The sequence below is a fragment of the Peromyscus maniculatus genome, chromosome 14 (genome assembly GCF_049852395.1).
Source record: "Peromyscus maniculatus bairdii isolate BWxNUB_F1_BW_parent chromosome 14, HU_Pman_BW_mat_3.1, whole genome shotgun sequence".
Classification (NCBI taxonomy): domain Eukaryota; kingdom Metazoa; phylum Chordata; class Mammalia; order Rodentia; family Cricetidae; genus Peromyscus; species Peromyscus maniculatus.
Window position 1 is genome coordinate 84,280,074 of NC_134865.1, and position 26,841 is coordinate 84,306,914.

Here is a 26,841-nt window from a genome sequence, read left to right on the forward strand (position 1 = left end):
GCTCAGGCCCCTCTCAGGCCCGGGCTCAGGCCCGTGCTCAGGCCCCGTGCTCAGGCCCCGTGCTCAGGCCGGTGCTCAGGCCCGTGCTCCTCCTGTAAACAGCTCCAATGCAGCTCACTGGGTCAAAAACAAACAAGAACCATGGCAGCAGAAGCCCGGGGCCTGCTTGGGAAGGAGCGGACTAGTGGGAGAAAGGGGCATGAGAGAGAGTAACCGGGTGACTGTGATCCAAACACAGCATGTACGTGTGTGAAAAGGCCATTATGAAACCTGCTTATATGTGTAATTAATATATGCTAATAAAACATTGGCTTTCTTTTGCTGATGTTTGCTATCGTCATTTTATGGCTTATTCCTTTTGGGTCCTGTATGACAAGTCCTTGGCTGAGCCAAGACCACAAAGTTTCCTCTCTCAGGAGAATGTGCAGCTGTAGGTTTTCCTTCTGGGTCCATGATCCATTTCAAGTTAATTTCTTTTTCTATGTGTCTTTGGGGATATCAGGTGGGAAGCTTTGTTTGTGTATATTCATGCATTTGTTCTAAAGAATATATTTTCCCGACTGATTGTCTGCAGGGTTCCACAGCAGCTGCACACATAAACACATGGAAATACAAATAAATACATACAAAAACAAAACAAAAAGCCTTGGAATTGTTTCCCTAATGCCCACAAAATAACTTTCTGGGAATGTACAGACTCCACAGGCTGATAGGCTTCCCACCATATGCACACAGGGTCTTGTTGTTCCTTCAGCTCCTCGGCTTTCATTAGACATGATCTTCCTTACAGAGATTGTTTGCACATTTGGTTACATTCATACTTAAATATGCTTTGGTGGGAAGGTACTCTTTTATTGCATTTTAAATTTCGATTGTTCAGGCCAGCCAAAGTAGTCACACCTTTAATCCAAGCACTCACAGGGCAGAGACAGGCAGGTCTCTGTGTTGGAGGCCAGCCTGGTCTACAAGCAGGTTCCAGGCCAGCCAGGGCTACACAGTGAGACTTCATCTTGAAAGAAAAAAAAAGAAGAAGAAGAAGAAAGGAAAGGAAGAAGGAAGAAAGAAAACCCCATGGTTCCTTGTCAGAATGTAGGAAAGCAACTGGCTTGTTTTAAGCTTGTCTGCAGACTGCTAGAATTGCTAGTTTGTTCCAGACCCCCCACTTCTTGAGGAAGATTCTTTGAGATTTTCTATATAAAAATTATATGTGATGCTGGGCGGTGGTGGTGCATGCCTTTAATCCCAGCACTTGGGAGGCAGAGCCAGGTGAATCTCTGTGAGTTCGAGGCCAGCCTGGGCTACCAAGTGAGTTTCAGGAAAGGCGCAAAGCTACACAGAGAAACCCTGTCTCGAAGAAAAAAAAAAAAAAAAAAGTATGTGTGAATGAAGGCAGTTTTGTTTCTTTTTGTCTAGGCTGTAGGAAATAGCTATTATTTCCTTTAAAATTTTTCATTAACAAGCTAAATGTACAAAATAGTGAGCTTTATATATAATTTATATATATTATATTTATGTGTGTGAGTAAGGTGCACCGCTCATATTCATCCTCTGTCTTCCTGACCCTTCCACTGGCCTCATCCTCTTCTGAAATGGTCCCCCTTCTAACCTTCACAGCAACCTAGACTGTGTATAGGAGAGAAAACCTGGTATCTGCCTTTTTAGGTCTGACTCATTTCGCTTTAACATGGTGACCTCCAGCTCTGCCTGTCTTACAGTGAATGATGATTTCATTCTTCTGTGTGACGCCCCATGGGTATACTTTCAGATATTAGTACAGCCACTCCTAACTATTTTTAGATTTTATTTGCTTGGAATATAATTTTTTTTCATCCTTTTCTTTCAATCTGAGTGTGATTTGTCAGTGAGGTGAGTTTCCTACAGACAAGAAAGAGTTAGCTCTCATTTTTTGGTCCATTCAATCAGCTTGTGACTTGTAATTGGAGAATAAACACTATTTATGTTTAAAGTTATTATTGAAATGTGTGTGCTAATGTATTCCCCCCTTCTTCATCTTGGGTTTCCTGGTTTGGTAAGTTAATAATGTTTGTTAACTTTAACACATTAAACCTCCGATTCTCACTTGCTTGTAGACTCTACTAGTGAGCTCTTTTCTCTGGGTGCTGTGGTTGTGTATCTGTCTTCCTGTCCTGTGAGTAGTATTCCTTTAAATGTCTTCTGTGGTGTAGGTTGCAGAACTGGTCGTGACGTCTTCAGTCTGTGAGAATCGTGGAAAGTCTTTATTTCTCCTCTGGTATTACTGAAGTACGGCTTTGCCGGACAGAGAAATTGTGGCGGCCAGCTTCATGTCCAGGCTTGAATGCATCTTTCCCTGCTTTCTTTGCTTTTAGGGTTTCTGCTGGCTCTGCTAGGTCTGCTTTAGAGGTAACTCAGTGATTCTCTCTTGCAGCTTTCCGTAACCCCCTTCTGATACGCACGCTTGACATTTTAGCTGTGACATGTCATGGCGAGTTCTTTTCTGGTCACGTCCATTTGGGGTTCTCCCATCTCTGGTGTCTATTTCTTCCCCCACTTCCTTCTATAGTTTGTTGACTAGATTTCTATGCCTTTAACTTGTGTCCCGGTTCCTTTGTTTCTACCACAGATTCACAGGTTCAGGTTCTTGGATCCAGAGGTCCTGGATGTTGTGGTCATGACTGCTTTCCCCCTTGCTGTTTGAGTGACAGTTCCCTCACCTGCCTTTAGCACCTGGGAGTCTCCTGCCAAGTCTGCTGCCCGTGATGCCCATGGACTTTTCAAGGGATTTATTGAGGTTTCTGTTTCTAAGATTTTCATTTTTTCAGAATCTCAGTTTCTAGCTGAATTTCTCAGTCAAGTCTTGAACTGACTTCTTTGACTGTATTCATCTGTTTATTTTAACCCTTTTTGACCACCAATGATTTTTAAAACCAGACTTTTGATTTCTCTGTCTGGCCTTTGAACTATTGCCACACTTGGACTCAGTTACTGAAGGAGTATGAACTTGGAGGCAAGTTGGTCTTCTCAAATTTCTTGTTTCTTTCTTAATTCGTTGTCCGTTGGGATGGATCTCCCTCGGTCTTATATGAAAATCTCTTAGCAGCCAGCCCCATCTGGAGGCTCAGGCTACCCCCAAAGAGGAAAACGAGCTGCCGCTACAGCAGTGCCACCCAATAGACCAGAAGAAAATGCAATAAAAGCCAATTAAGCTGGGCGGTGATGGCAGCGCCTTTAATCCCAGCACTAGGGAGGCAGAGGCAGGTGCATCTCTGGGATGGAGGACAGCCTGGTCTACAGAAACCCTGTCTCAAAAACCCCCACAAAAAGACAACTGCTATATTATCAATGACTGTAAAAAATAAAATAGCAGAATCAATGTAGAATAAGTGATGAAGTTAAGAAATAATAAAGACAAACATAACAATAGTAAAAGAATGAGATTTTACAAAAGATCCAGAGGGAGGCAGGAGAGATGGCCCAGCAGTTAGAAGTACTTACTGCTCTCCAGAGGACCCAGGTCCATAGCAACACCCATGTTGGGTAGCTCACAACTGCTGTGGAATAATTCTCTTGTGCACTGTAAAGATTTGTCACTTGAATTGGTTTACTAAAATGATGATTGGCCAGTAGCCAGGCAGGAAGTATAGGTGGGGTGAGCAGACAAGAAGAATGCTGGGATGAGGAAGGGCAGAGTCAGGAGTCACCAGCCAGATGCAGAGGGAGCAGGAGAAGAATGTGCCATGCTAATAAAGGTACCACCACGTGGCAGAGCGTAAAAAGGGAATATGGGTTAATTTAAGTGTAAGAGTTAGCTAGTAATAAGCCTGAGCTATTGGCTGAGCATTTATAAGTAATATTAAGCCTCTGAGTCAATTATTTGTGAGGCAGCTGCCTGGCATTTGGGAGCAGGTGGGTGGGAGAGAAACATCTGATTACATATGGCACTCAAACGTGTAGCCAAAATTTTCACATACAACCTGACAAAGCTTAAAAAGGGATTCTAGACAGGCAAGAACGGAGTCAAGCACATCCTCTTGGTAGCTGCATTTTATCGGGTGGGCTCTGTTTGCTGTCAGTAAGCAGAGACGTGGCTCCTTTAAGAAACAGCTTCTGGGCTCAATGCAAGCAGCAGAAACAGGTGAGTCTTTAAGAGGTCCTGCTACCAAACACTTAATGTTGTTTTTGAGCAGCAGGCGGCACACCACTCGGTGGCGGTGTGGACCTAGAAAGTTCCCAGAGTTGGAGCAACAAACATGGCTCCCAGAGCTCGTGGCAAATGTGCCTCCTCCGCTAGACTGGACTGGCAGTGAACCCAGCGGGAAGAGCCAGCACCAGTGTGCTATGATCTAAGATACACAGCAGTTTTTGTTCATGCAGACAGAAAAGGTTACAGGTATGTAGTAAGGACAGATTCAGACAAAAAGAGCCTTTAAACAGGCCACAGTGTGTTTAAAAAGATATACGTAGGCTTGGGAGAGAAAAGAAAAAGGGTAGAGAAAGTCCTTAAAAGAGAAATAGAGTAATAAAAAATATAATAAGCCACGTAAAGATGGAAAATATACAGAGAGTCTGCATACTGTATGATATTGTGTTGCCTTTACATTTTTTGACTGCTAATGAACAGACTATAACTGCTGAGAGACATTTGATTATGAAAGCTGCTAGATTAAACCTACTTATATATTTTAAAAGTATCTTGACTTCAAAATTTGTCAGGAGATATGTTACTTTAGGAAAGAGATTCTGCTTCTATTTCCACAGGAAATGAGAGGCTGTGGATTCATTCAGTCAGGTTTGATCGAGGAAGACACCCTGAAAAATCTTCAATGGGAACAGGTTGTCCAGGTGATCCAATGTTCCAGAGCACCTCTGTTGCAGTTTCCTCTGAGTTCTGCATCCAGAACATCTTCAAGGCTGCTGGCTGAGATGATCCAGCCTCACAGACTACTCCAGTCAGGACTTAACCATAATCCTAAATTTTCTCAGGGTCCCCCAAAGATAGCCAGAGCCCCGAGTCAGCAGAAAGTAGTTTAAAGAATTACTTTCCCACATTCCCAGAAATAAATTATGGATATTTGTCATTGTTTAGGGGGTTGGTTACAAGTTTTTTGTGGTCAGGAAAAAAGCTTAAAAGAAGATTAGATTCAGGGATCTTGTTCTGAAAAGGAAAAGAAGGATATAGAAATGATAGGATAAAAGGATAGATTATTGAATCTACTTTAATCCAAAAATCAACTATTGATCTTAAATATTTTACATTGGTATGGATTTTGGTTTATTGATACAAATTTAAAATTAATTTTGTTATACTGTATGTATATTTCTACTCTTGTTTAGGTATTGTATTTATTCAGCTCATTTAAAAATGTAATGTACTATTAAGAAATACAGATTAATAGTCATCTATAATAGTCAAACATACAGTCATGTTAGGTATGTTTTTAAGGTCATAGATATATTTAGGTAGATAGATGGATAGATAGATGGTCTTCAAACACTCCAAAGACCTACAGAATATGGCATTTAATATGTCTAATAAGCTAAGGCTTTTCATGATAGTGAGACACATCTGCTCCTGGCAGCACTGATCTACTTCAGAAGAGGAAATGGGCATCGAAGAAATTCCATATGGAGTTTTTTTTCCTTATGGCAAAAGCTAGCCATATGGACAAAGAAACTGCCCTTGCCTCAACTGCTGATAGTTACTGTCCAAACTGGACCAGCAGGACACAAGAAAGGTGACCGTTGAACTTTGCCAAGACAAGGTAGGACAGCCTTTCAAAATTCCCTGCTTCACAGGAAAGTCTGTCAGATATGCTAGGTCTATAGGCCAAAGATGGATGCCCCAAGGTTGCAGAGAAAATGTGGGTGACTGTCCAGGCAGCCTGATGTCCCTGTCATTAGGTAACATTTCATCTGTCTGGAGTCTTTGATGGAGTTGAAGACTAGATAGTCATAGTTATACTTTTCTTAGTTTTAATAAAAGGGTAAATTAGATATAATTTGGACTCACCAAGATAGGATGAATAATTAAATGTTTTCTCTGATTTTGTCAGATACAAATAGACTGGATACCGTAATTCTTACCTGTTAACTGTTTTTGCTGTATATAATCTTACTACATTAAAGTTAAAACCTTCCTTTTTAAGCCGGGCGGTGGTGGCGCACGCCTTTAATCCCAGCACTCAGGAGGCAGAGCCAGGCGGATCTCTGTGAGTTCAAGGCCAGCCTGGACTACCAAATGAGCTCCAGGAAAAGCGCAAAGCTACACAGAGAAACCCTGTCTCGAAAAACCAAAACCAAAACCAAAACCAAACAAACAAAAAAAAACCCCTTCCTTTTTAATTAGACAAAAAAGGGGAAATGCTGTGGAATAATCCTCTTGTGCACTGTAAACATTTGTGCTGTGGATATTGCTCTATATAAATAAAACACTGATGGCCAGTGACCAGGCAGGAAGTAGGTTGCCAGGCAGGAAGTAGGTGGGACAGGAGAGAGGAGAATTCTGGGAAGTGGAAGGCTGAGGGGGGAGACACTGCAGCCACCGCCAGGACAATCAGCATGTAAAGACTCTGGTAAGCCACCAGCCATGTGGCAAGGTATAGATTAATAAAAATGGGTTAATTTAAGATAAAAGAACAGTTAGCAAGAAGCCTGCCACGGCCATACAGTTTATAAGTGATATAAGTGTCTGAGTGATTATTTTATAAGTGGATTGTGGGACTGCGGGGCTTGGTGGAGCCTAGAGAGAAGCTCTCCAGCAACAAATGGCACCCAACGGCTCAAGTTTCCACCTTAAACCTGAGAATATTTAATAACCAATTCTAAACAGAGCCAAAACCAGGTTCCTGCTTCTTGTCTCATACGGGCATCTAGACGCCACAAAACGCAGGTTTGAACACTGGTGGGTTCCTGGCGTGTGCATTTGACCGGTAGTATGGAGGTAATGAGGCGTCTGTCAGCGGCACATTAAGCTATGTGGTAGATTTAGTCTTTACTAGTATTTAAAAAAAAAAAAAAAGAGGTTTCTAGGCTACACGCTGCTTTGATAAAAGCTTAGACCCACTATTTCTGAGAATCGATGGCTCCCAGAGCTGGTGGAAAACGTCCCACCGTTATGTTGGGAAGCTGAAGTGGGCAGAGCCAGCAGCCACAGTGTCCTTTCAGGCTTAAAAGGCTACAGTTTAAACCAATAAGTTCGCAATAAGACTGATTCAGATAAAATAGTTTATAATGCATGTAAAAATGTACGTAGGCTTAAAAGAAAAAAAAATATACCGTTATATAAACAAATAGTATCTAAAAATAAAGTGTTTAAAAAAACATTGAAGGTGGGGCTGGAGAGATGGCTCAGATGCTCTTCCAGAGGTCCTGAGTTCAATTCCCAGCAACCACATGGTGGCTCACAACCATCCATAAGGAGATCTGGTGCCCTCTTCTGACCTGCAGGTGTATATGCAGACAGAACACTGTATACATAATAAATAAATAAATAAATCTTTAAAAAAAAAACATTGAAGGTAAAAAGCCATGTAAAGATGGCTATCACACATAAAATCTAGATTATGTTGTCTTTGATATTTATAACTAAAGAAAAACATTTGATTGTAAAAGCTGTTCACTTATGCCAAAATGTAAATTTTAAAGGTACCTTGACTTCAAAATTTGTATATAAGGATGTGTTACTTTGGAAAAGAGGTTCTGCTTTTGTTTCCACAAAAAGCCAGAGGCTGTGGATTTGTTCCAGATTAAGATACATCAGGTTTCACCAGCCAAGACCCCCTGAAAGGTCTCCGATGACACCATGGCCCAGATGATCCAACATCCAGAGCCGTTTCAAGGCAACTGGTTCACACAATACAGCCTCACGGACTACCCCATAGGCCTAAAATTTTCTTTGCGTCCCCATAAGACACAGCGCCCCCCTCCAGCAGGAAGTAGTAAGAGATGCTATGCCCAAATTCCCAAATATACCAAGCTGGCTTTAGAGGTAGAATTGGCTCACTCCCCCTCTAAACCCAGACATATTGCTTAAAAAAAAAATGGTTAAGAGATTCTTGTGTCCCAAATCAGAAGAGCCCTCTGGTGTGGGACAGAAAATACCAATATTTTTATTTAAAACAGGTTGATTATAAATGTGATCTCTTTCTAAAAAAGAAAAGGGGATATGATATAGATATATAGGAGGATATAGAGATGATAAGATAAAAAGATAGATTAATCAACCTACTTTTAAAGAACAACTTGTTTAAAATGTTTTACATTGGTATAGATTTTAGTTTATGTTTAAAATGTTTTACATTGGTATAAATTTTAGTTTATTGATACAAACTTGAAGTTAATTTTGTTATACTGTATATATATATATATATATATATATATATATATTTCTATTCTTGTTTGAGGTATTATGTTTATGTAACTCATTTAAAATTGTAATGGATAATTAAAAAATAGATTAATAATTAGTCATCTATGATAATCATATCTGTAGCCATGTTAGTTAAGTCTTCTAGGTATATATAGATATATTTCAGATAGATAGGTAATCTTCAAACACTTCATAGACCTAGAGAATATGGCATTTAAATAACTTAAAATTCTGTTGACGTGAGACACAATTGCTCCTGGCTGCACCAATTGATCCCGAGAGAATGTTGGGCTTCTAAGACATTTCCATTTGGAAGTTTGTCTTTTAGGCACAAAATGGCCTACTGGGCAAAGAACTGCCCTTGCCTTGATGGCTGACAGTACAAATATAATGCTCTCCTTTCTGGACAAGCGGGACACAAGGAAAGCGACCACTGTACTCTGCCAAGACAGGGTAAGATGGTCTCTCAGAATTCCTGCTTCTAAAAATGGTCTGTCATATACTCTAGGCCTGTAGCCAATTTAAATGCACCAACAATGCTGAGAAACATTAGGTGACTGTCCAGGCTGCCAGCTGTCTTGGTCTACTTTTACAAGATTCCCGAAAGTTGCTTGCATTCATCTACTATTTCTCAGGTACCATTATGTTCCTTCTCAGGTCTTTGATGTGGTTGAAAACTAGATAGTTGTAATTTCCTCAGTTATGATAAAAGATAAGTTAGATATAAAACCTTAAACTCACAACTATAAGATAGATAGGACATCTTCTTTAATATTGTAACTATAATTCTTGCTTGGTAATTGTTTTGTTATATGTAATTTTACCATGTTAAAGTTAAAACCTTCCTTTTTTTTTTTTTTTGTTTTGTTTTGTTTTGTTTTTCGAGACAGGGTTTCTCTGTGTAGCTTTGCGCCTTTCCTGGAGCTCACTTGGTAGCCCAGGCTGGCCTCAAACTCACAGAGATCCGCCTGGCTCTGCCTCCCGAGTGCTGGGATTAAAGGCGTGTGCCACCAACGCCCGGCCAAAACCTTCCTTTTTAAAAAAAAAAAAGGGGGGAAGTGCTGTGGACATTGCTCTATATAAATAAAACACTGATGGCCAGTGACCAGGCAGGAAGTAGGTTGCCAGGCAGGAAGTAGGTGGGACAGGAGAGAAGAGAATTCTGGGAAGCAGAAGGCTGAGGGGGGAGACACTGCAGCCACCGCCAGGACAATCAGCATGTAAAGACTCTGGTAAGCCACCAGCCATGTGGCAAGGTATAGATTAATAAAAATGGGTTAATTTAAGATAAAAGAACAGTTAGCAAGAAGCCTGCCACGGCCATACAGTTTATAAGTGATATAAGTGTCTGAGTGATTATTTTATAAGTGGATTGTGGGACTGCGGGGCTTGGGGAACCTGGGGAGAAGCTCTCCAGCAACACATTTGTCACTTGAATTGGTTTAATAAAATACTGATTGGCCAGTAGCCAGGCTTGGCCAGTAGCCAGGCAGGAAATCTAAGTGGGGCAACCACACTAAGGATGATGGGAAGGAGAAGGGTAGAGTCAGGAGTCACCAGCCAGATGCAGAGGGAGCAGGAGATGAATGTGTCATGCAGAGCCACCATAAGGAATATGGGTTAATTTAAGTGTAAGTTAGTAATAAGTGAGCTATTGGCTGAGAATTTATAAGTAATATTAAGCCTCCAAGTCAGTTATTTGGGAAGTGGTTGCAAGGTATTTGGGAGCAGGCGGGTGGGAGAGAAATGTCCGATTACACACAGCCACCTGTATGTAACTTCAGCTTCAGGGGATCTGACACCTTCTTCTGGTATCTCTGGGCTCTTGCACACACACACACACACACACACACACACACACACACACACACACACTTTAAAATAACTAAAGGTGCAGAGAAAGGAGGGTAAATTAAAAGAAAAGAATGTGAGAAAGAGGAACAGAAAAGAGTGAGAGAAAGCATCTGAAAAGTTGGGGCTGAGGAAAAGGCTCAGTGGTTGAGGGCCCACACTTCATACAAGTCGGTTCTCAGCGTCCATGTCAGGTGGCTCCAGTCCCAGGACACCTGACACTTCTTCCGGCCTTTGTAGGTGCATGCACGGATGCACACATACCCACATACATATACATAATAAAAATAAAATAACTTTAAAATGTGTGAAATAAAAATGACTAACAAAGTTAGGTAAAAGTAAGAAAACAACAAAACAACTTTATATGTGGGTTCTGGGGGTCAAACCCAGGTCTTCACACTTTGCACGGCAAACACTTGACTAAGGGGCCAGCCCTACCCCAGTTTTTATTCTGATAGTTTTATAGTTTAAGCTTTTATATTGAGGTGCTGGTCCACTTTGTACTAATATTTGTACAGGGTGTAAGGCAGGTATTCTGACCGGCTGGTCTAAAAAAGACACAAATAATTAAAGTTAGAAATGGAAGCGCAGACTTTAGGACTCAACTTACACAAGTGTAGAAAGAACTCTAAGAGAATGCCAGGAACAGCTACACACCAGCAAATCAGAGAATCGAGATGAGGAGGGCGGGGCATGATGGCGGCAGGGTCTGCGGCAGGAGGCTAGTCACTTGAGAGCACTGAGGAAGCCGAACGGGAGGGAGAGAGGGGCAGGGAGGAGGCTGAGGCCAAGGTAGAGCCCCTTAGGATGTGCTTTTAGTGACCTGCTTCTTCCAGCGAGGCCTCACCTGCAGAAGCTTCCATCGCCTCCTAGTAATGTCCAATTTCTGTCCATCGGGAGGTTAGTAACTGATGGTGTCAGAGCTCTTGGGATCCATGTCTTTAGCACATGACCCATTGGGGGGCATTTCGGGTTCGAACCCTATCAGAATTACATGGCTCTGTTTCAGAAAATACTTGGTCTGTACAAACTCATCTCTTGATAAAATTCCAATTGATACACCTGGAATTACTAACACACGTCACAACGATAAGGTGGAAGTTTTGGAGTGCCTTGAAGCTGATGTCTCATCATCTGCCCCCTGGCCTCAGATCTGTCTGCAGCTGCTCATCAGGTCAGCACAGGACTGCTTCTGCTGAAACAGGAGCAAGGTCAGTGCAGTCTGCGCGGTGACCGTGGCTGTCCTGCCGCCTCCCTCACAGCCTGGCCCATTCCTGATTCTGATGTCCACACTCTCACCCTGTACTTGGACTGGTCCTTTTGCTCCTCAGTGAACCCTCCTCTTTCTCCTCAAGCTTCCAGCAATGTCACCTCTGCCAAACTATCCTTGGCCTCTGGATAGACAAACACACCCCTCTCCTGTGCTCCAGGGTGTGTATATGCAGAATTAAGCAACACATTGACTTAACATCCATTTTTATTGCTGGGGAGGAGCTCTATTGAATGTCGTAGTCGTTGGCTGGTGCTGGGCCCCCGGAGACAGGGATGCCCATGTTGAACTGGGAAGAATGAAGTACGTGATTCAGCTATGGTTTGGATAGAATATGTATAGGGGAGGAATGAATCACTGGCATGTGTGGGTGTCTGTCAGGACAGAGGAGGCAGCAGACCTGTGTCTGGGAATGATTGAGATGTAGCACTTCCCGTGAGGAGTAGGAAAATGGTACAACTACCACGAAGGCAACACAGGCCTCTTCCTCAGACCTGGACCCCGAAATCCACCCCAGCAACAGCATCCCGGGGCTGGTTGCTATGGAGATGTCAGACATGAGAACGACCTGTTAATGTAAAAAATGGATTGTGGAGTTGGAACGACAGTTCACAGTGACTAGCAAGTACAGAAATAAATTACTTCGAATGCAAATACTTTTAGGGGAAACCACAAACAGCTTTATGTTTGGAGTGGAATGCTCAGGGTAGCAGGCTGCTGAAAACAAGAGCCTTCAGCCTGGGGAGACTCAGTTCAGCTAGGAGACAAGACCCTGAGCACATCCACGGGCCTGTGCACTCAGGTCAACAGCACAACAGAGCTTTCCACCTGGCCTTGACCTCGTTTCTGACTCGGTGGGTGTCAGCACCTTGAAGGAAAGTTGACGGTCAGGTGGGAAAAGTAAGTGGGGATGGGGTGGGCTGAAGGCATTCTGGAAATGTGTGTGGAGACGCGCAGCCTGCCATGTACTGGGCCAAACAGGGTGTCTGGGCTGTGGGCCAAAGGGAGAGACAGTTGGTGAGGCACAGAGCATGTGAGGACACCCCCACCTTCCTTCTGGGAGTGTCTGATCCTGGACATTCCAACCCTGAATACTGCCTTCCCTCCTGTGTGAGGAATGCGTGCTTTACGGGAGGAGGCCTTCGAACTGCCAGGAGAGTGTCCTAAAAACAGATGATGGCCAGGGCTGGTGATGCAGACCTGTAACCTCAGCTGCTCGGGAGGCAGGGGCAGGAGGGTCACAAGTCCCAGGTCGGCTTGGCCTACAGCTGTTTTTCTTGTGTTTGTGAGAGATTTACATAAAGTGATGATGCTTGCCTACAAAGAGACACATTTTTAATGAGAGGAATCTGGAAACCACATTTTCATCATAAACCATTAAAATTATACAGATACATAATAAATATGTAGCCTCCCTCTTTCAACTGTTTGGAAGTTAAATGCAAAAAAAAAAAAATGCTTCTAGAGCACTCTTGGATCAAAGAGGAGACGGCAGAGGATAATTACAGCCAGGCAGAAGGCAAGAAGATCTTACACTAACACCCGTGAAATGCCCAGACGAAAAGATATCCGCCAAATGCACTTTAAAACTCCGAAAGAAAAAAAAAAAACGCCAGGGGGGGAGATGTTTTCAAGAATCAGGATCCAGCAGTTGATGGGGAGATTTACATAGGAGCCAGACCCACGAAGAGAAAACTGGTGAGGCCCTCACTGATCTGACTGAAAACCGAGGTGCTCAGACTGCACTAACGTGTCACCACCCCGGTGCCACAGCTCAGCCAGTGCTGCCGGGAGAGACACAGGCAGTGCCCACTGCAACTGCTGCCCACCAGGAAGCCATCGGAGTGTTCACCGGGGGTCACACCGCAGTGCCTGCCTCACCAGAACCCTACTTCCCGTCTCCCAATCCCGCACAATCCACCACGTTTGTCCCATAGCTCAAGCATCCGTGCGTATGTGGAAAGAGCACGTCCTGCTGAAAGCAACGAGTCAGATCTGAAGAGGAACACAACCATCGGGTCCCCGGTTAGTGCGCAAATGCAATGCAGCTCTGACTAGACTACCAATGTGTTGGTGTTTTCCTTAGAATGAAATAAAATTACCTTGAAGTATATGTGGATGTGAGCTGCCTTCAGCAGTCAGGGAATGGTGGAAGTCTTCTCAAAGTCAAGTTTTCAGATCCTCAGACCCTGCCTTCCTAGTAATTTTCTATGGCTCGGCCCTGCAGGCTTTTGTTGGTTTGGGTGTGTGTTACAAGCAGCCAAACATATCTCTATTTGATATGGTAGGAACAAAGAGAAGGACGCACATCCAGCGAACAAGTGATGGCCGCTTGGGTATCAGTCGGGATCAGAGGCCAACAACACACACCCGACAAGTGCAGCCGTGAGCGTTTGTCTGCAGGCTGTTTGTTCAGATGTGCCAAGTCTCAAAACCAGCCTTGACTCAGACCAGCTCTGCCGTCCAGAAAGAGAGCTGGGCCTGGAGGCACATGCCTGTGATCTCAGAACTCAGGAGGCTGCAGCCGGAGGAGCCCAAATTTGAGGCCGGCCTCTGGGATACAGCAAAGCTATTAATTCAGAGAGAGGAGCTATGGATGTTTACGTTAAAAAACCAGAACTTGGGCTGGCGCTGTCACTCAGTTGGTAGAGTGCTTGCCTAGCACCAAAAAACAAAACAAAACAAAAACAAAAACAAAAACAAAAACAAAAACAAAAACCAATCAAGCCTGAGTCTGATCCCTGGCACCACATAAACTGTGGGGCACACCTGTACTCAGAGCACTAGGGGGCAGAGGCAGGAGGATCAGAGAAGTTCAAGGTCATCCTCAGTTACTAGAAAGCAGACAGGGCTACATGAGACCTTGTCTAAAAAAGAAAAGAAAAATCAGAACTGGGTTACACAACTCAAAGGCTTAGAAAACTATGAACCAGCTGATCCCCAAGCCTCTGGGGAGAAGGAGGTGCTAGAGATGGAGGCAGAGACCTGATGAAAGGGACTGTGGGGCCATGCAAAGGGTCCAGGAGACAGGGCGGATTCTTTGAGAACACAAACAAGATCGCCAGGCCAGCATCACGCCAGCCGGAAAACCAGACAGACCGAGAAACAGAAGAGAGGACAGGAAGCCCACGTAGCTGCGGCCGCCTGTGGTCAACAGGTGCCCCAAACCTGCATTCGAGCAAAGATGGACGGACAGACGGACGGACGGATGGCCTCTTCATCAAATGGTGCTCAGGAGACTGAGTATCCCCGTGTGCAAGAATGAATTAGACCCTCTCTCACTCTCTACAAAAGTCAATTCAAAATGGATTAAAGACCCTAGCGTAAGACCCGAAATTCTGAAACTGACGGGAGAAAACACTGAAACACTTAGGCGTAGGCTAAGACTTCTGACAGGGACTCCATGTCTCAGGAATAACAGCAAGGATTGGAAACTGGGATTAGACAAAAACTAAAAATCCTTTTGCACAGCAAAGGAACCAAGAACAAGGAGACAGACTGGGAGAAAACCTTTCCCACATAGAGAATTGAACACACACACACACACACACACACACACACACACACACACACACACACGCACACACACACACACACGCACACACGTGTGCACACACACACACGCCAGTCAGATGGGCAAATGAACAGACAGTTGTCAAAGAAGTAAAGAAGTCAATAAATGTATGATGTGTGCAACATCCTGAGCCCTCGGGGACTCGCAGGCTAAAATGACTTTGCCGTGCTCGTCCCTGGGAAAAGACATTTCTCCCGCTCTCAGCACTCCTGAGGGGTCTGCAGTTCTAGGTTGAGACCTCGTGAGCTTCTCCGTTAGCACGTCTGTTTGTTTTGTCCTTATTGAGGGACGAGCATAATTGGTTACCCAATACCACACGGCAAACCCTGAAAACATACAACTGAGCAGGCTGTGCTTGTGTATTTAGGAGTACATGCATGCATGTATACATACGTGTGGTGGTATTGTGTTCCCTGAAATATTGTTCACGCTAATAAACTTATCTGGGGTCAGAGAATAGAACAGCCACAATATTAAACATAGAGGTTAGGCAGTGGTAGCACACGCCTTTAATCCTAGCATTCCAGAGACAGAGCTAGATATACCTGGATCTCTGTGTGTTCAAGGACACAGCCAGGCATGGTGACTCACGCCTTTAATCTCAAGAAGGGAGTGGTGACAGATAGCAGAAAGGTATATAAGGCGTGAAGACCAGGAACTAGAAGCTTTTGGCTAATGAAGCTTTTAGGCTTTTGAGCAACAGTTCAGCTGAGATTCATTCTGGATGAGGACTCAGAGGCTTCCAGTCTGAGGAAACGGGATCAGCTGAGGAACTGGCAAGGTGAGGTAGCTGTGGCTTGTTCTGCTTCTCTGATCTTCCAGCGTTCACCCCAATACCAGGCCATGGGTTTGTTTTTATTAATAAGAACCTTTATGATTCATGCTACACATACATACATACGTATTTGTAGCAACAACTAAAGAAAAAAGAAGCCAAAGATTTGGAAGTGAGTGAAGAGGGTACGTGGGAAGGACTAGAGGGAGGAAAGGGAACGGGGAAATGGTAATTATTTCTCTATTTCTCTTTACATATTACATGTTATATATACATGTATATACAATATATATATTAAGTGACATTGAGATTCCCCAGGCACAGTGGTAACACCTATAATCCCAGCACTCAAGAGGCAAAGGCAGGTGGCTCTCTGTGCATTCAAGGCCAACCTGGTCTACATAGAGAGTCTGTCTCAAAAATAAAATTAAATAAAAAAAAAAAAAACCTATCTTGAGTTTCCATCGTACCCCAGGAATTTCGAGTCAGCATAACATAGATGCCTGCACGATGTTTCTCGTGATAGTATTCGTGACAGCCGGGATACTGGATCAGCCCAGATGCTGGTCCCCACGAGCTGATCAGGGGCATGCGGTGTACACACACAATGGGGATTTCCTCAGTTGTAAAGAATAAATTTGAGCTTTTTTTCCCCCTGGAAAAAATGGATGAACTGGAAAATCCTCCTACTGAGGGACACAAGCAGGCTCAGAAAGACAAATGTCTGCTTTCCCCAGAGCGCAGAATCCGTGGTTTTTTTTTTTTTTTTTTTTTTTTTGGTTTTTTGAGACAGGGTTTCTCTGCGTAGCTTTGCGCCTTTCCTGGAACTCACTTGGTAGCCCAGGCTGGCCTCGAACTCACAGAGATCCGCCTGCCTCTGCCTCCCGAGTGCTGGGATTAAAGGCGTGCGCCACCAACGCCCGGCAGAATCCGCGGTTTTTAAAACACAGACAGACATACCTGGAAGACAAGAAAGCAGAGCGGGTGCTGCCTATTTGCAGGGAGGAAGTGGTTCTCAGGAGTCGGGCAGGGGGGACAAGAGAGCAGCAGGGGGTGAATATGAGCAAAGAACATGACGCACACACATGAAGGCGCCGTGAGAAGCCGCTGTTCTGTGCTACATCTCAGCCTTTAAGGCACAGAAGGGTGGGCGGGCAGGCAGGCAGGCCTAAGCATGGATTAGGCATTTGTCTCTCCACAGAGTGGGCTACCAAAGCCAGACAGGACCTGCGCCCATCTGGAGCCCTGCTGCAGAGACCAGGCGGTCCCACTCCGTGGGGAGGAAGCGGCAGGAGACAGCGCCTGCCTTTAGGTGCGCTATTTGCTATCATATTATCTGGATTCACAGAAGAAAAATGCTACGTTAACCTAAATAGTGCAACATTAAAAGGCACCCGAGGAGTCTGAAATTACACTGTGCTCTTGAAGACCTGCAATTAGGAAGTGGCGTGCCATGGCATACACGATGTTCTCCCCTGAAAGAATGTTTTCCAGTGAGCTGCTTCTGAGTACAGGGAAGGACTCCCTGTTACTCGGCTGGGTCAGTGCTGCCACCTCGTGCATGCCTCCCAGTACTGCAGGCAGCCAGCACCTCAGACACCAACTGTCAGGGACATCCCTTGAGTGTAGGGCAGACATGCAACCCCATGGGAGCATACCTTTGTTTGTTTGTTTTATGTGTATTTTGCCTGCATGTATATCTGTTCATCGCATGTACATTTGGTGCCCTCAGAGACCAGGAGAGGGCTTTGAATCCCCTGGCCATGGGCTTACAGACAGCTGCGAGGTGCCATGTGGGTGCTGGGAATTGAACCTGGGTCCTTTGGAAGAGCAGCCAGTGCTCTTAACTGCTGAGCATTGTCTCTATCCTTGGCAGCATGTTTATACAGAACTCAGGGTGTCTGGAGACTTTTGTTTGGTTTTATCGCCTGCTTAGTGGCTTCATTTCTGTTTCTGTGATAAATATACTGACAAAAAGCAACTTGCAGGAGAAAGGGGATTATTTCAGTTTGCAATTCCAGATCCAAGTCCGTGATTGTGGGGAAGTCAAGGCAGGAACTTCAAGTAGCGAGTCACATTGTGTCCACAGCGAAGAGCAGAGAGGAGTGAGTGCAGACACGCTCCCCGGCTTGCTTACTGTGCTCAGCCTGGTGTCTCCACTCCATCCGCCTAGAGAATGGTGCCGCCCACAGTGGGCTGGGTCATCCCACATCAGTCAGTTAATCCCCAGACATGCCCACAAACCAACCCAATGTGGACAGCCCCTCACTGAGTCTCTCTTCCCAGGTGGTGTCAAGTTGACAATTCACGCTAACCACCAGGGCTGGTGTAATGTGAAACAGCCAGTGTTGATTTCAATTCAGTGTTGATTTCGATTCAGTTTCAACTGAATCGAAATCAACACCATTTCAGCATTGAATCATTTCACCATTGCATCATTTTTCTCATTGCTGTAACAAAACACTCAGTAAAAGAGCTTGAGCTCACAATGTCCGCAGTCAGGAAGCAGAGGAGAGGAATGCTGGCCCTCAGCTTGCTGTCCTGGCTCTGTTCTGTCTACGACCCATATGGTACCCTCCACATTTAGGGTAGAGCCTCCTCCCTTGACTAACTCCAGCTGGAAACTCCTTCACAGACAGGTTCAAATGTTTGTCTCACCAGGGATTCCAGATCCTGTCAAGTTGACAGTATTCACAGTATTCACAGTGTCCTCCCTCCCTCCCTCCCTCCCTCCCTCCCTCCCTCCCTCCCTCCCTCCCTCCCTCCCTCCCTCCTTCCATCTTTCTTTTCTTTGCACAATTTCTGATTCTTTCCCCCAACTGCAGCTATCCAAGGTGTACATCACACTCGGGGAGTCCACGCTGTCAATGGTGTACCTCTCTCACAAGGCAGCAGGGTGTTCCTGTTCCCACAGGAGCCTGTAGACCTCAGAACCTGTGTGGCCCCGTGTGGCCACTCTCCTGAGATGAGTCTGAGTGAAAGTGTGGGAGTCCACACGAGGCAGATCCTGCCCGTGTACCTTGGGCCCAGCTGCTTCCCCTCAACAGTGATTTTTAGGTTGGTCGTGTTATTGTGCAAGCCAATGTTTGTTCTTCTACGGCCCATTGCGTAAGTGTACCAGCGTCTCCATGCATTTCCTCCAGACGTGTGCCCGACCTCCCCCTATGATCTGTCTATCATGGGCACGCTGCTGAAACAAGTCTCTGTGGACGCATTTCCACTTCTCCTGGATGAGTGCCTGGAAGTCTCGGGGTCACTGGATCTTGGAGCAGAGGTAGTTTAAGGTCATCAAAAGCCACCAGCTCCCTAAGCGGTGCGAAGCTTCTGCCAGCTCACAGTGTGGCAGAGCTGGAGCTGGAGGGCCCTGCAGGAGGGTGGTGTGCCGACTGTGTACCTTAGTACTACCTGGTTCCCACCAGCCAGCCAGGCCTTCCCTAGGGCCTCAGCTACAGTCTGTCCGAAGACACCCGAGCCTCAGTGTGGGGTGGCAGAGGCTCGGTGCCTCTGGTTGCCTGTGGTGGTCCTCAGTCACTGCCCACATCTCTTCCAGCTCGTTTGTGTCTCGTCTGAGGTTGGCCTGGGATTCGCTTCGTGGGCCACACTGCCCTTCAACTGCCTTCCTGCCTCAGCCTTCCGAGTTTGGGGATAACAGGTGTGTGCCACCATGCCCGGCTACTTCCGGTTCTTCATTTATGTTTACCTGCCCCTTCCTTTCTGCAGTGTGTGTCAAGTCCTAGGCCACATTTGGGGGTTGGTTTGACATAGGATCTCACCACGCAGCCCAGGCTGTCCTGGAACTTGTGGTCGTTCTGCCTTGGCTTCCTGAGTGAGGGGATCGCAGGTGAGGACCACCACGCCTGGTATTTATTGAGCTGTGGGAGTTATTTATTCACAGTTCAATTCCTATTAGATACCTGGCTTGTGGGCATTTTTGCTGTTTCTGATCTTGTCTATTCATTTTTTAAAAAATTGTGTGTGAAAAATTACACAACATAAAAATTGCTACAGTAACTCTTTGTGTGTGTATGTGTGTGTGTGTGTGTGTGTGTGTGTGTGTGCAGATACAGGTATGTGTGTGAAGGTGCAATCACATGCATGTGTGTTGTGTGTGATTGTGGAGGTCAGAGAGCCATCTCAGGTGTCATCCCCAGGTGCTGCCCATCTGGTTTCTTGAGACACGTCTTGAACCTGCCAACTCGAGGGACGGCCTGCCTGCTTCTCCACAGTGGGCCTGGAAGCCCGCACTCACCACCCTTGGTTCTCCCTTTGCGTTGACTGGGGACTGAACGGAGGCTCCTGTGTTTACAAGGACTTCGTTGGCCAGGCCGTCCCCAGCCTGACTGTAATTATCAAATATAACTTCGGTCGTGTTGAGCGGGTGTACACATACATGGGGCTGTTGCACGTCTTCTTGCGTGTGTGAGGTGCATTTGTGTGTGCATGTATGTGTGGAGGTCGGAGGTTGGCCTGCTAGCCAGTGAGGTGCTGGGGTCCATCTTTGTCCAGTGATGGGCTGCTGCCGCTCTGCCTGGCTTTCCCCAGCGCTGAGATCTGCGCTCACGCTCGTGCATCCAGCATCCCCAGCGCTGAGATCTGCGCTCACACTTGTGCATCCAGCATCCCCCAGCGCCGAGATCTGCGTTCACGCTCGCGCATCCAGCATTGCTCCCACTGCGCTCTTGCTCTACTTCCATGTTTGTATCTAAACTCTGAACCTGTTTCATAACCTCTGCCCCGCCCCACCCCACCCCAGCCTGGCAGCCAGCATTCCGTTTCCTGCCTCTGCTGTTTGAATATGCTAGCACGTCCACCCATCCTGTATGGCTGTAACAGAAGACCTGAGGCTGGATCATTTATAAAGAAGAAAAACTTACTTCTCTGAGACTGGAAGGTTCAAGGCCTGGTATTTTGTGAGGACCAGTTCTCTGCATCCAAGATGGTGCCTTGAATATAGTATCTCTGTGTGGCAAAAGAGCCACAGAACCAAACTCCCTCGGTGAAGTCCTTGTGCGGTGGCCTTCATCTCTGTGTGGAGCCCTCACAACACCTCCCAAAGGCCACACATGCCTGTTCACTGTTCACTGCAGATTCATTCTCCAGCACATCTGGGTGTCTCAAGGAATGGGCTCCTAATGGGGAAATTCCACAGAGTCTATCTGATAATCAAAGGAATTTATTCAGGGTTAACTCACAACAAGCATAAAGGAGTTGGTCACGGAATCCAGGAGGGGTGGGGCACAGTCCAACGCGGTTCTCTGGAGAACTCTGCCTTGATCCGCAGTACCAGCAACCAAGACCACAAGGTAGCCAAGAGAGAGCGAGCATGTACTCATACCAGGTCTTCAGGGGTCCATGCCTCGGGGGAGCGGGGCAGCACCTAGCAGTCACCTGCTGCCACACCAGGGGCCATGCTTCAGGGTACAGACAACCACCCCTGTGGGCTCCCGTGTGTCTCCGTGACCAGCTTATTTCTCCTGGCTCTGTCCTAGGAGTTCATCCATGTGTTACAGGACAGGATCTCCTTCCTCTCCTGTGTCCAGGCCACAAGAGCATGTGTCTGTGGCTGGATGTGTGGCACTTCCTGCTCCAGCCCTTGGTAATGGTGCTGCATGGCTACAGGTCCAGCGTGGACCTGCCCAGGCAGCATCCCACAGAGCCTTTGGCATTGCGGTCCCACCAACAGTGTCCCCAATTCCCACACCCGGCTTCATTTCCTTCTCTTTGTTTATGTTCTTTCTGTTTCATTGTTTTATAGTACCTATCCTAGGGTAGGGTGGGGTGTGTGGTATTATCTCCTGGAGGTTTTTCATGCCACAGGACACAGGCGGCGGCCAGTTCTCTTCTTCCATCCTTTCGTGGGTTCTGCGGCTGGAATTCGTGTCGTTGGTAATTAGCCTCTCAGTAGTGATTAATGGTGTTGAGCCTTTCCTCATGAGCTTGCTGACACTTGTGGGCCACTTTTGGAGACATCTGTTTTCAAGTTGGGTTATCTGAGGTTTAGACTCCATGTGCCCGGATGGTCCCTCCTTAGCAGAGGGCGCCTCTGTAGGTCTTCCCCGCAACGATAAGACACCGTTGTCCTCTGATTGCTTTGAGCTGACGCTTTTGGCGTCAGGCCCGGGTCGAACATAACCTCCAAGTCATGCTGTTCTTCTATGCGCTCCTAAATCTTGTGTCGAGAGCTTCAGTGTACTTTGAATTCAGCTTGGTATACGGCTAATTCATTTTTATAAAAGAAGACTTGTTTATTTGCCGTGTGTATGTGTACGTGTCTGAGTGTATGCATGTGCACCACATGTATCCAGTACGCGTGGAGGCTGGAAGTGGGCACCGGATTCCTCGGAGCTGAGTTACAGATGGCTGTGACAATACCTGATGTGGGTGCCGGGAACTGAGCCCAGGTCCTCTGTAGGAGCAGCAAGTGCTCTGAACCACTGAGCCATCTCGGCAGCTCCAGTCCCCCCCCCCCACTTCTTTCTCTCTGCCTGATGTGTGTGTGTGTGTGTGTGTGTGTGTGTGTGTGTGTGTGTGTGTGTGCTTTCTTTTTTCCTTTTTAAAATTTGAGGTAGGCTCTCTCTATGTAGCCCAAACTGGCCTACATCTCACTATGTAGCCCGGGCTTAGCGGTGTTTTTAGTGAGTAGAAGCCTGGTGTTTTGGTGGCTTGTTTTGTTGAGTTTGGATTTTTGTAGTTGGTGCCTAGAGTCGACCCGCTCAGACAGCAGGCCACAAACAAGCCCTTCTTTGTTTTCTTTTGGAAACTGTGTAGCTTCAGCATTTTCTCTTGGGTTTGTAAGCCCTTGTGTAGCACCCGAGAGGGGGCTGAGAATTGGGTTTGTTTTTCCATGAGAATGTCTCTTGTAGACTACTGCTGGAGACTTCTCCGCCTTGCTGAGTGGTGTGTGAGTGCTATGTCGCCCCTGTGGCCCCCAGAACTGTCGGGTTCTGCTGCTGCGGGGTGCGGCCGCAGTTTCTGTTTTCTCTGGGACTTCATTGTTGAAGAGACAGTGATTCACAGAGGAGCACACCGACCTTCAGATGAAGCCAGAACCCAGGCCTGACCCACCTGGACCAGTGGCTGTATACGGCTGTATTTGACATCTCAGCGTACCCATGTCACATGGGGCAGGCAACACCTGAGTCAGTGGCCTCAGTCCGCCCACTTCCCTCCTCCTGGTGAGCGGGCAGTCCCAGTGTGAGAGCCCCTCTCTCTACAGATCTGTGCCTCCATCACAGCTCAGAAGGATGAGCTGAGGTCTGTGCCGCAGAGCCGGGAACCTGCTGCGCTTCACCATGGCCCCACTCCCCACCAGACTTTCAGCGGAGGATGCTCAGGTCTCCCTGAGCCCCAAGACCCTCCCTGCACCTAGTATCTCTCAGTCCCATCCTCCCCACACCTGTGCCTCAGGTGGCTCTGTCTTCACCTGTACTTGTGGCCACGCCCCTGTCAGCCACTGGAAACTGGGCCACCCTGCCTGTGTTCGCGGTTCCGCATGGTCTGTGTGCCACTGTTCCCTCACCTGCCCAATAGGCACTGAGCGTCTGCTTCAGCACCATCTCAAGGGTCCATGGAGCAGCATTCCCGTGGGGCTCACCCTGTAGTCACCACAGAGGCTGTCACGATGGAAGGACCATACGTGTGCTTACTGGGAGCTGTTCCAAGGGCTGCTCCGCACCAACAGCAGTGGAGGAGCAGAAGCATGATGAGTCGTTATGTACCTCCTGGAGCCTTCCCTCATCTGCATGGTGCAGCTCACCACAGCTGTGAGGTCCCCTGGCCTTAAGGTGGAATGACACCCTGTGAGGCCATGCAGTGGTGCAGGAGGCCCCCTGGGCTTCTCCTGCCCATCTGCTGCGGCTGGTGTAGGTATCCCCATCCAAAGCATTCTTGGAGTCTTCTGACAGCTTCAGGCCCAGCTCTGAGATCCGACACTGATTACCGGGGTTAGGGCAGAAGCATCCTCAAAACAAAGAACTGCTGGCCAGACAAAGTGAGACAGTGGCCGAAGCCTGCAGCGTCCTCCCAGATGAAACATTCTTACAAGTTAAGCATCCATGAACTTGTAGCAGCTTTTGGTGAGCTCTGCTTGTGTGCCTATATTTAGTTAGTCAGAACCCAGCTCTGCCCACCAGTCGCCACCTCGTGCCCTGTAAATTCCAGCTTTGGTGTGCAGGGTGCGTTAGAATTCCACGAGGAGAAAGCGACCACTGAAGTGCCTTGCCAGACTGGCTGGAGAGAGGACCCTGGTGCCTAAGGCTGCTTCCAGGCTTGACCAGTGGCTGCAGATAGAGGGGACTCTTTCCTGCCATGGCCTCTGAGACACCACACTTCACCTGTGGACAGAGTTCATTCCTGTGGCAGTTTCCAGTTTCCAGACATGGAGACGACCCGTCATTTCAGAGCCCGCTGCTCCTGAAGCCTGGGAGAGATGGAAGGCTTCTCAGCCCCGCAGGCTTGCTCTATGAGAGCTGGCCCTAGGTTGGCACCAGAAGCCCTCTGAGAGCTTTGGGCGTGACACTTCCAGAGCTGCAAAGCTGCTCTGTAGCGGATGGCTCCTGCTTGTCATCCCACGGCCTCAGAGAGCTTTGAGCTACAACACTTCTGAGAGTTGATTCAGCTCTCAGCCGGCATCCTGCGGCTACCAGGAGCTCAAACCTGCTGCATTTTAACCCAGGGTAGCACTTCGTTTTATCCCATTTACAGTTTATCCTGACTGATTATAAAACGTCTTCCATTTGTAATCTCTCTCTGCCTACTGCATTCTTGAAGAAGGGTGGGACAAGAACCCAGTTGGGGATAGGTTTTCTGCAACCGTTTCACTGCTGGAAAGCCAGCTGCAATGTCTCTGGGTCCTGGCTTGCCCCTCACAGTGGGCCCGGCCGTCTTGGGAAAGCTATCTTCTGTTTGAAGAGGGGCAACAGCTTTTCCCCGTGAGCCATCGAGTACGTGCTAGCCCCTGGGCTGGCACAGTGGCTCTTCTTCACCTTGGTTTGTGTCAGCTGCTGCAGGAGGGTGTGCCGTGGTGGGGGTTACCGGGCTCCATCAGGAGTCCCTGAGCCAAGAGGCCCACAAACTCCAGGTATTGCTGCTGGGTCAAGGGCTGCAGTTTGAGGACTGTGCTCTGGAGAAGTGTGTAAAACCAAAGTGGGCAGGGCTGAGGGAGTGGGGTGGGCAGGGCTGAGGGAGTGGGGTGGGCAGGGCTGAGGGAGTGGGGTGGGCAGGGCTGAGGGAGTGGGGTGGGCAGGGCTGAGGGAGGAGTGGGGTGGGCAGGGCTGAGGTGGGGCATTTGTGAGGTGACTGGCTCCTGAGAGCACTAACCTTGAGGATAAATGGCTGCATTTGTGGGTTCACGGGTCTTGGGTTTGGAAGAAGAGGCTTTATTATAAACATTCTCTGGGGTGGGCTGTGGGGTGTGGCTCAGTGATGGAGTGCTTATTCAGTATGTACCTAGTATGCTCCACACCAGTACCACAAGAAGACAAACAAACACCCATGTGTCTGCTCTACCCCTGTGCCCCTCCCCTTTTGGGCCAACGGGATTTGAGCAGCTTTGTACCCACAATGCTCCCTGTTGCGGTGTTTGGCCTCATCCCTCTGACCACGAACTGAAACCTTGGAAACCGTGAGCCCAGACAAACATGTCCTCACATAAGGTGACTTCCTTCGGTGTTTTTTACAGTGTCAGAGAATGAACTAACAAAGCCATTAACTGCCCGAGTCTTGTCAGCTCAGCAACAAGCTTGTCTTGAGACGGCCCAGCTCAGAAGCCGGGAGCTACAGCGTCGGGGTGGCAATGTCTCCCCAAAGCACAGGTGTTGATGGCTTCGCTCTTGCCCCTGGAGCTATGGGAGGTTGGGGGATAGTTAATGGGTAGGGCCAGGTGGGAGGGGCCTCCTCATGACGGCTGTGTCCTTGAGGAGGGCACTGGGCCCATGGCCCCTTACATGTCTCTCCTTATAGGCTGTCATGAGGCAGACTCCTGTCTTAGACATCACACCATGATGCTCTGCCTTGACACAGGCCCTAGCCAACCACAGACCACAGCTTACGACACCGTGGGTCCAAATAACCCTCTCCTTCTGTGTTTGTCTTTCATCAGAATTTCTTGTTTTTTTCCTTTTCTCTTTCTTTCTCTCTTTCTTTCTTTCTTTCTTTCTTTCTTTCTTTCTTTCTTTCTTTCTTTCTTTCTTTCTTTCTTTCTTTCTTTCTTTCTTTCTTTGAGACAGGATCTCTTTGTGTAACAGACCTGGCTATCCTGGAACTCACTCTGTAGACCAGGCTGGCCTCGAACTCACAGAGATCCACCTGCCTCTGCCTCCCGAGTGCTAGGATTAAAGGCGTGCGCCTCTACACCCGGCTCATTAAATTTTTTAATTCGTCTCTTACTTATTATTATGAGGCTAGTGTGTGCTCACATGTGCAGGGAACCACGGAGGTGACTTGGCCTAGCTGCCTGGGGAGGCATGCAGTCATAGATTTTTCGGGTTAGAGTCCATGGCTCCTGGGGCACGCTGTGTCTTCCAGTTCCTGAGAGACAGATGCACTCCCTCAGGCAGTGAAGCGTTCAGGCCGCTTTGTGCCTCTCTGTAGTCGGGGAAGCATGGGAATTTGACGGGACAGTTGGTCTCAGACATTAATCCTGGGGACCCTGTGTGACTTGTAAGCTTCACTGTAGCCAATGCTACAAGTGAATTGATCCTGGCAATCGCTATTGTATTCTGTTTCTGATAAAGATATAAAAAAAAATCTGATTGCTCTCGATAAAACTGTCACAGCCTCAGCCTCAGTTGTGCCGGGGGCCCCTCCGACCTGGCCTGATTCCATTTCTAGCAGCTGTTATCAGGTGACCCTGGCCCAGTAAGTAAGCACAGGTGTTTACACACGTGCACCACAGCATGTGTGTGGAGGTCGGAGGACAACGTTCAGGGGTGCACCACAGCATGCGTGTGGAGGTCGGAGGACATTTAGGGGCGCACCACAGCATGTGTGTGTGGAGGTCAGAGGACAACGTTCAGGGGCGC

General features: G+C 47.2%; 1 long non-coding RNA gene across 1 annotated transcript; it reads left to right on the top strand.

Moving 5' to 3' along the window:
• Nucleotides 1-18,604: 18,604 nt before the first annotated feature.
• On the top strand, nucleotides 18,605-24,565 carry LOC143268502 (uncharacterized). Its single transcript, XR_013044557.1, has 2 exons — nucleotides 18,605-19,094; nucleotides 19,371-24,565. It is a non-coding gene; the product is annotated as an uncharacterized LOC143268502 (long non-coding RNA).
• Nucleotides 24,566-26,841: the final 2,276 nt, after the last annotated feature.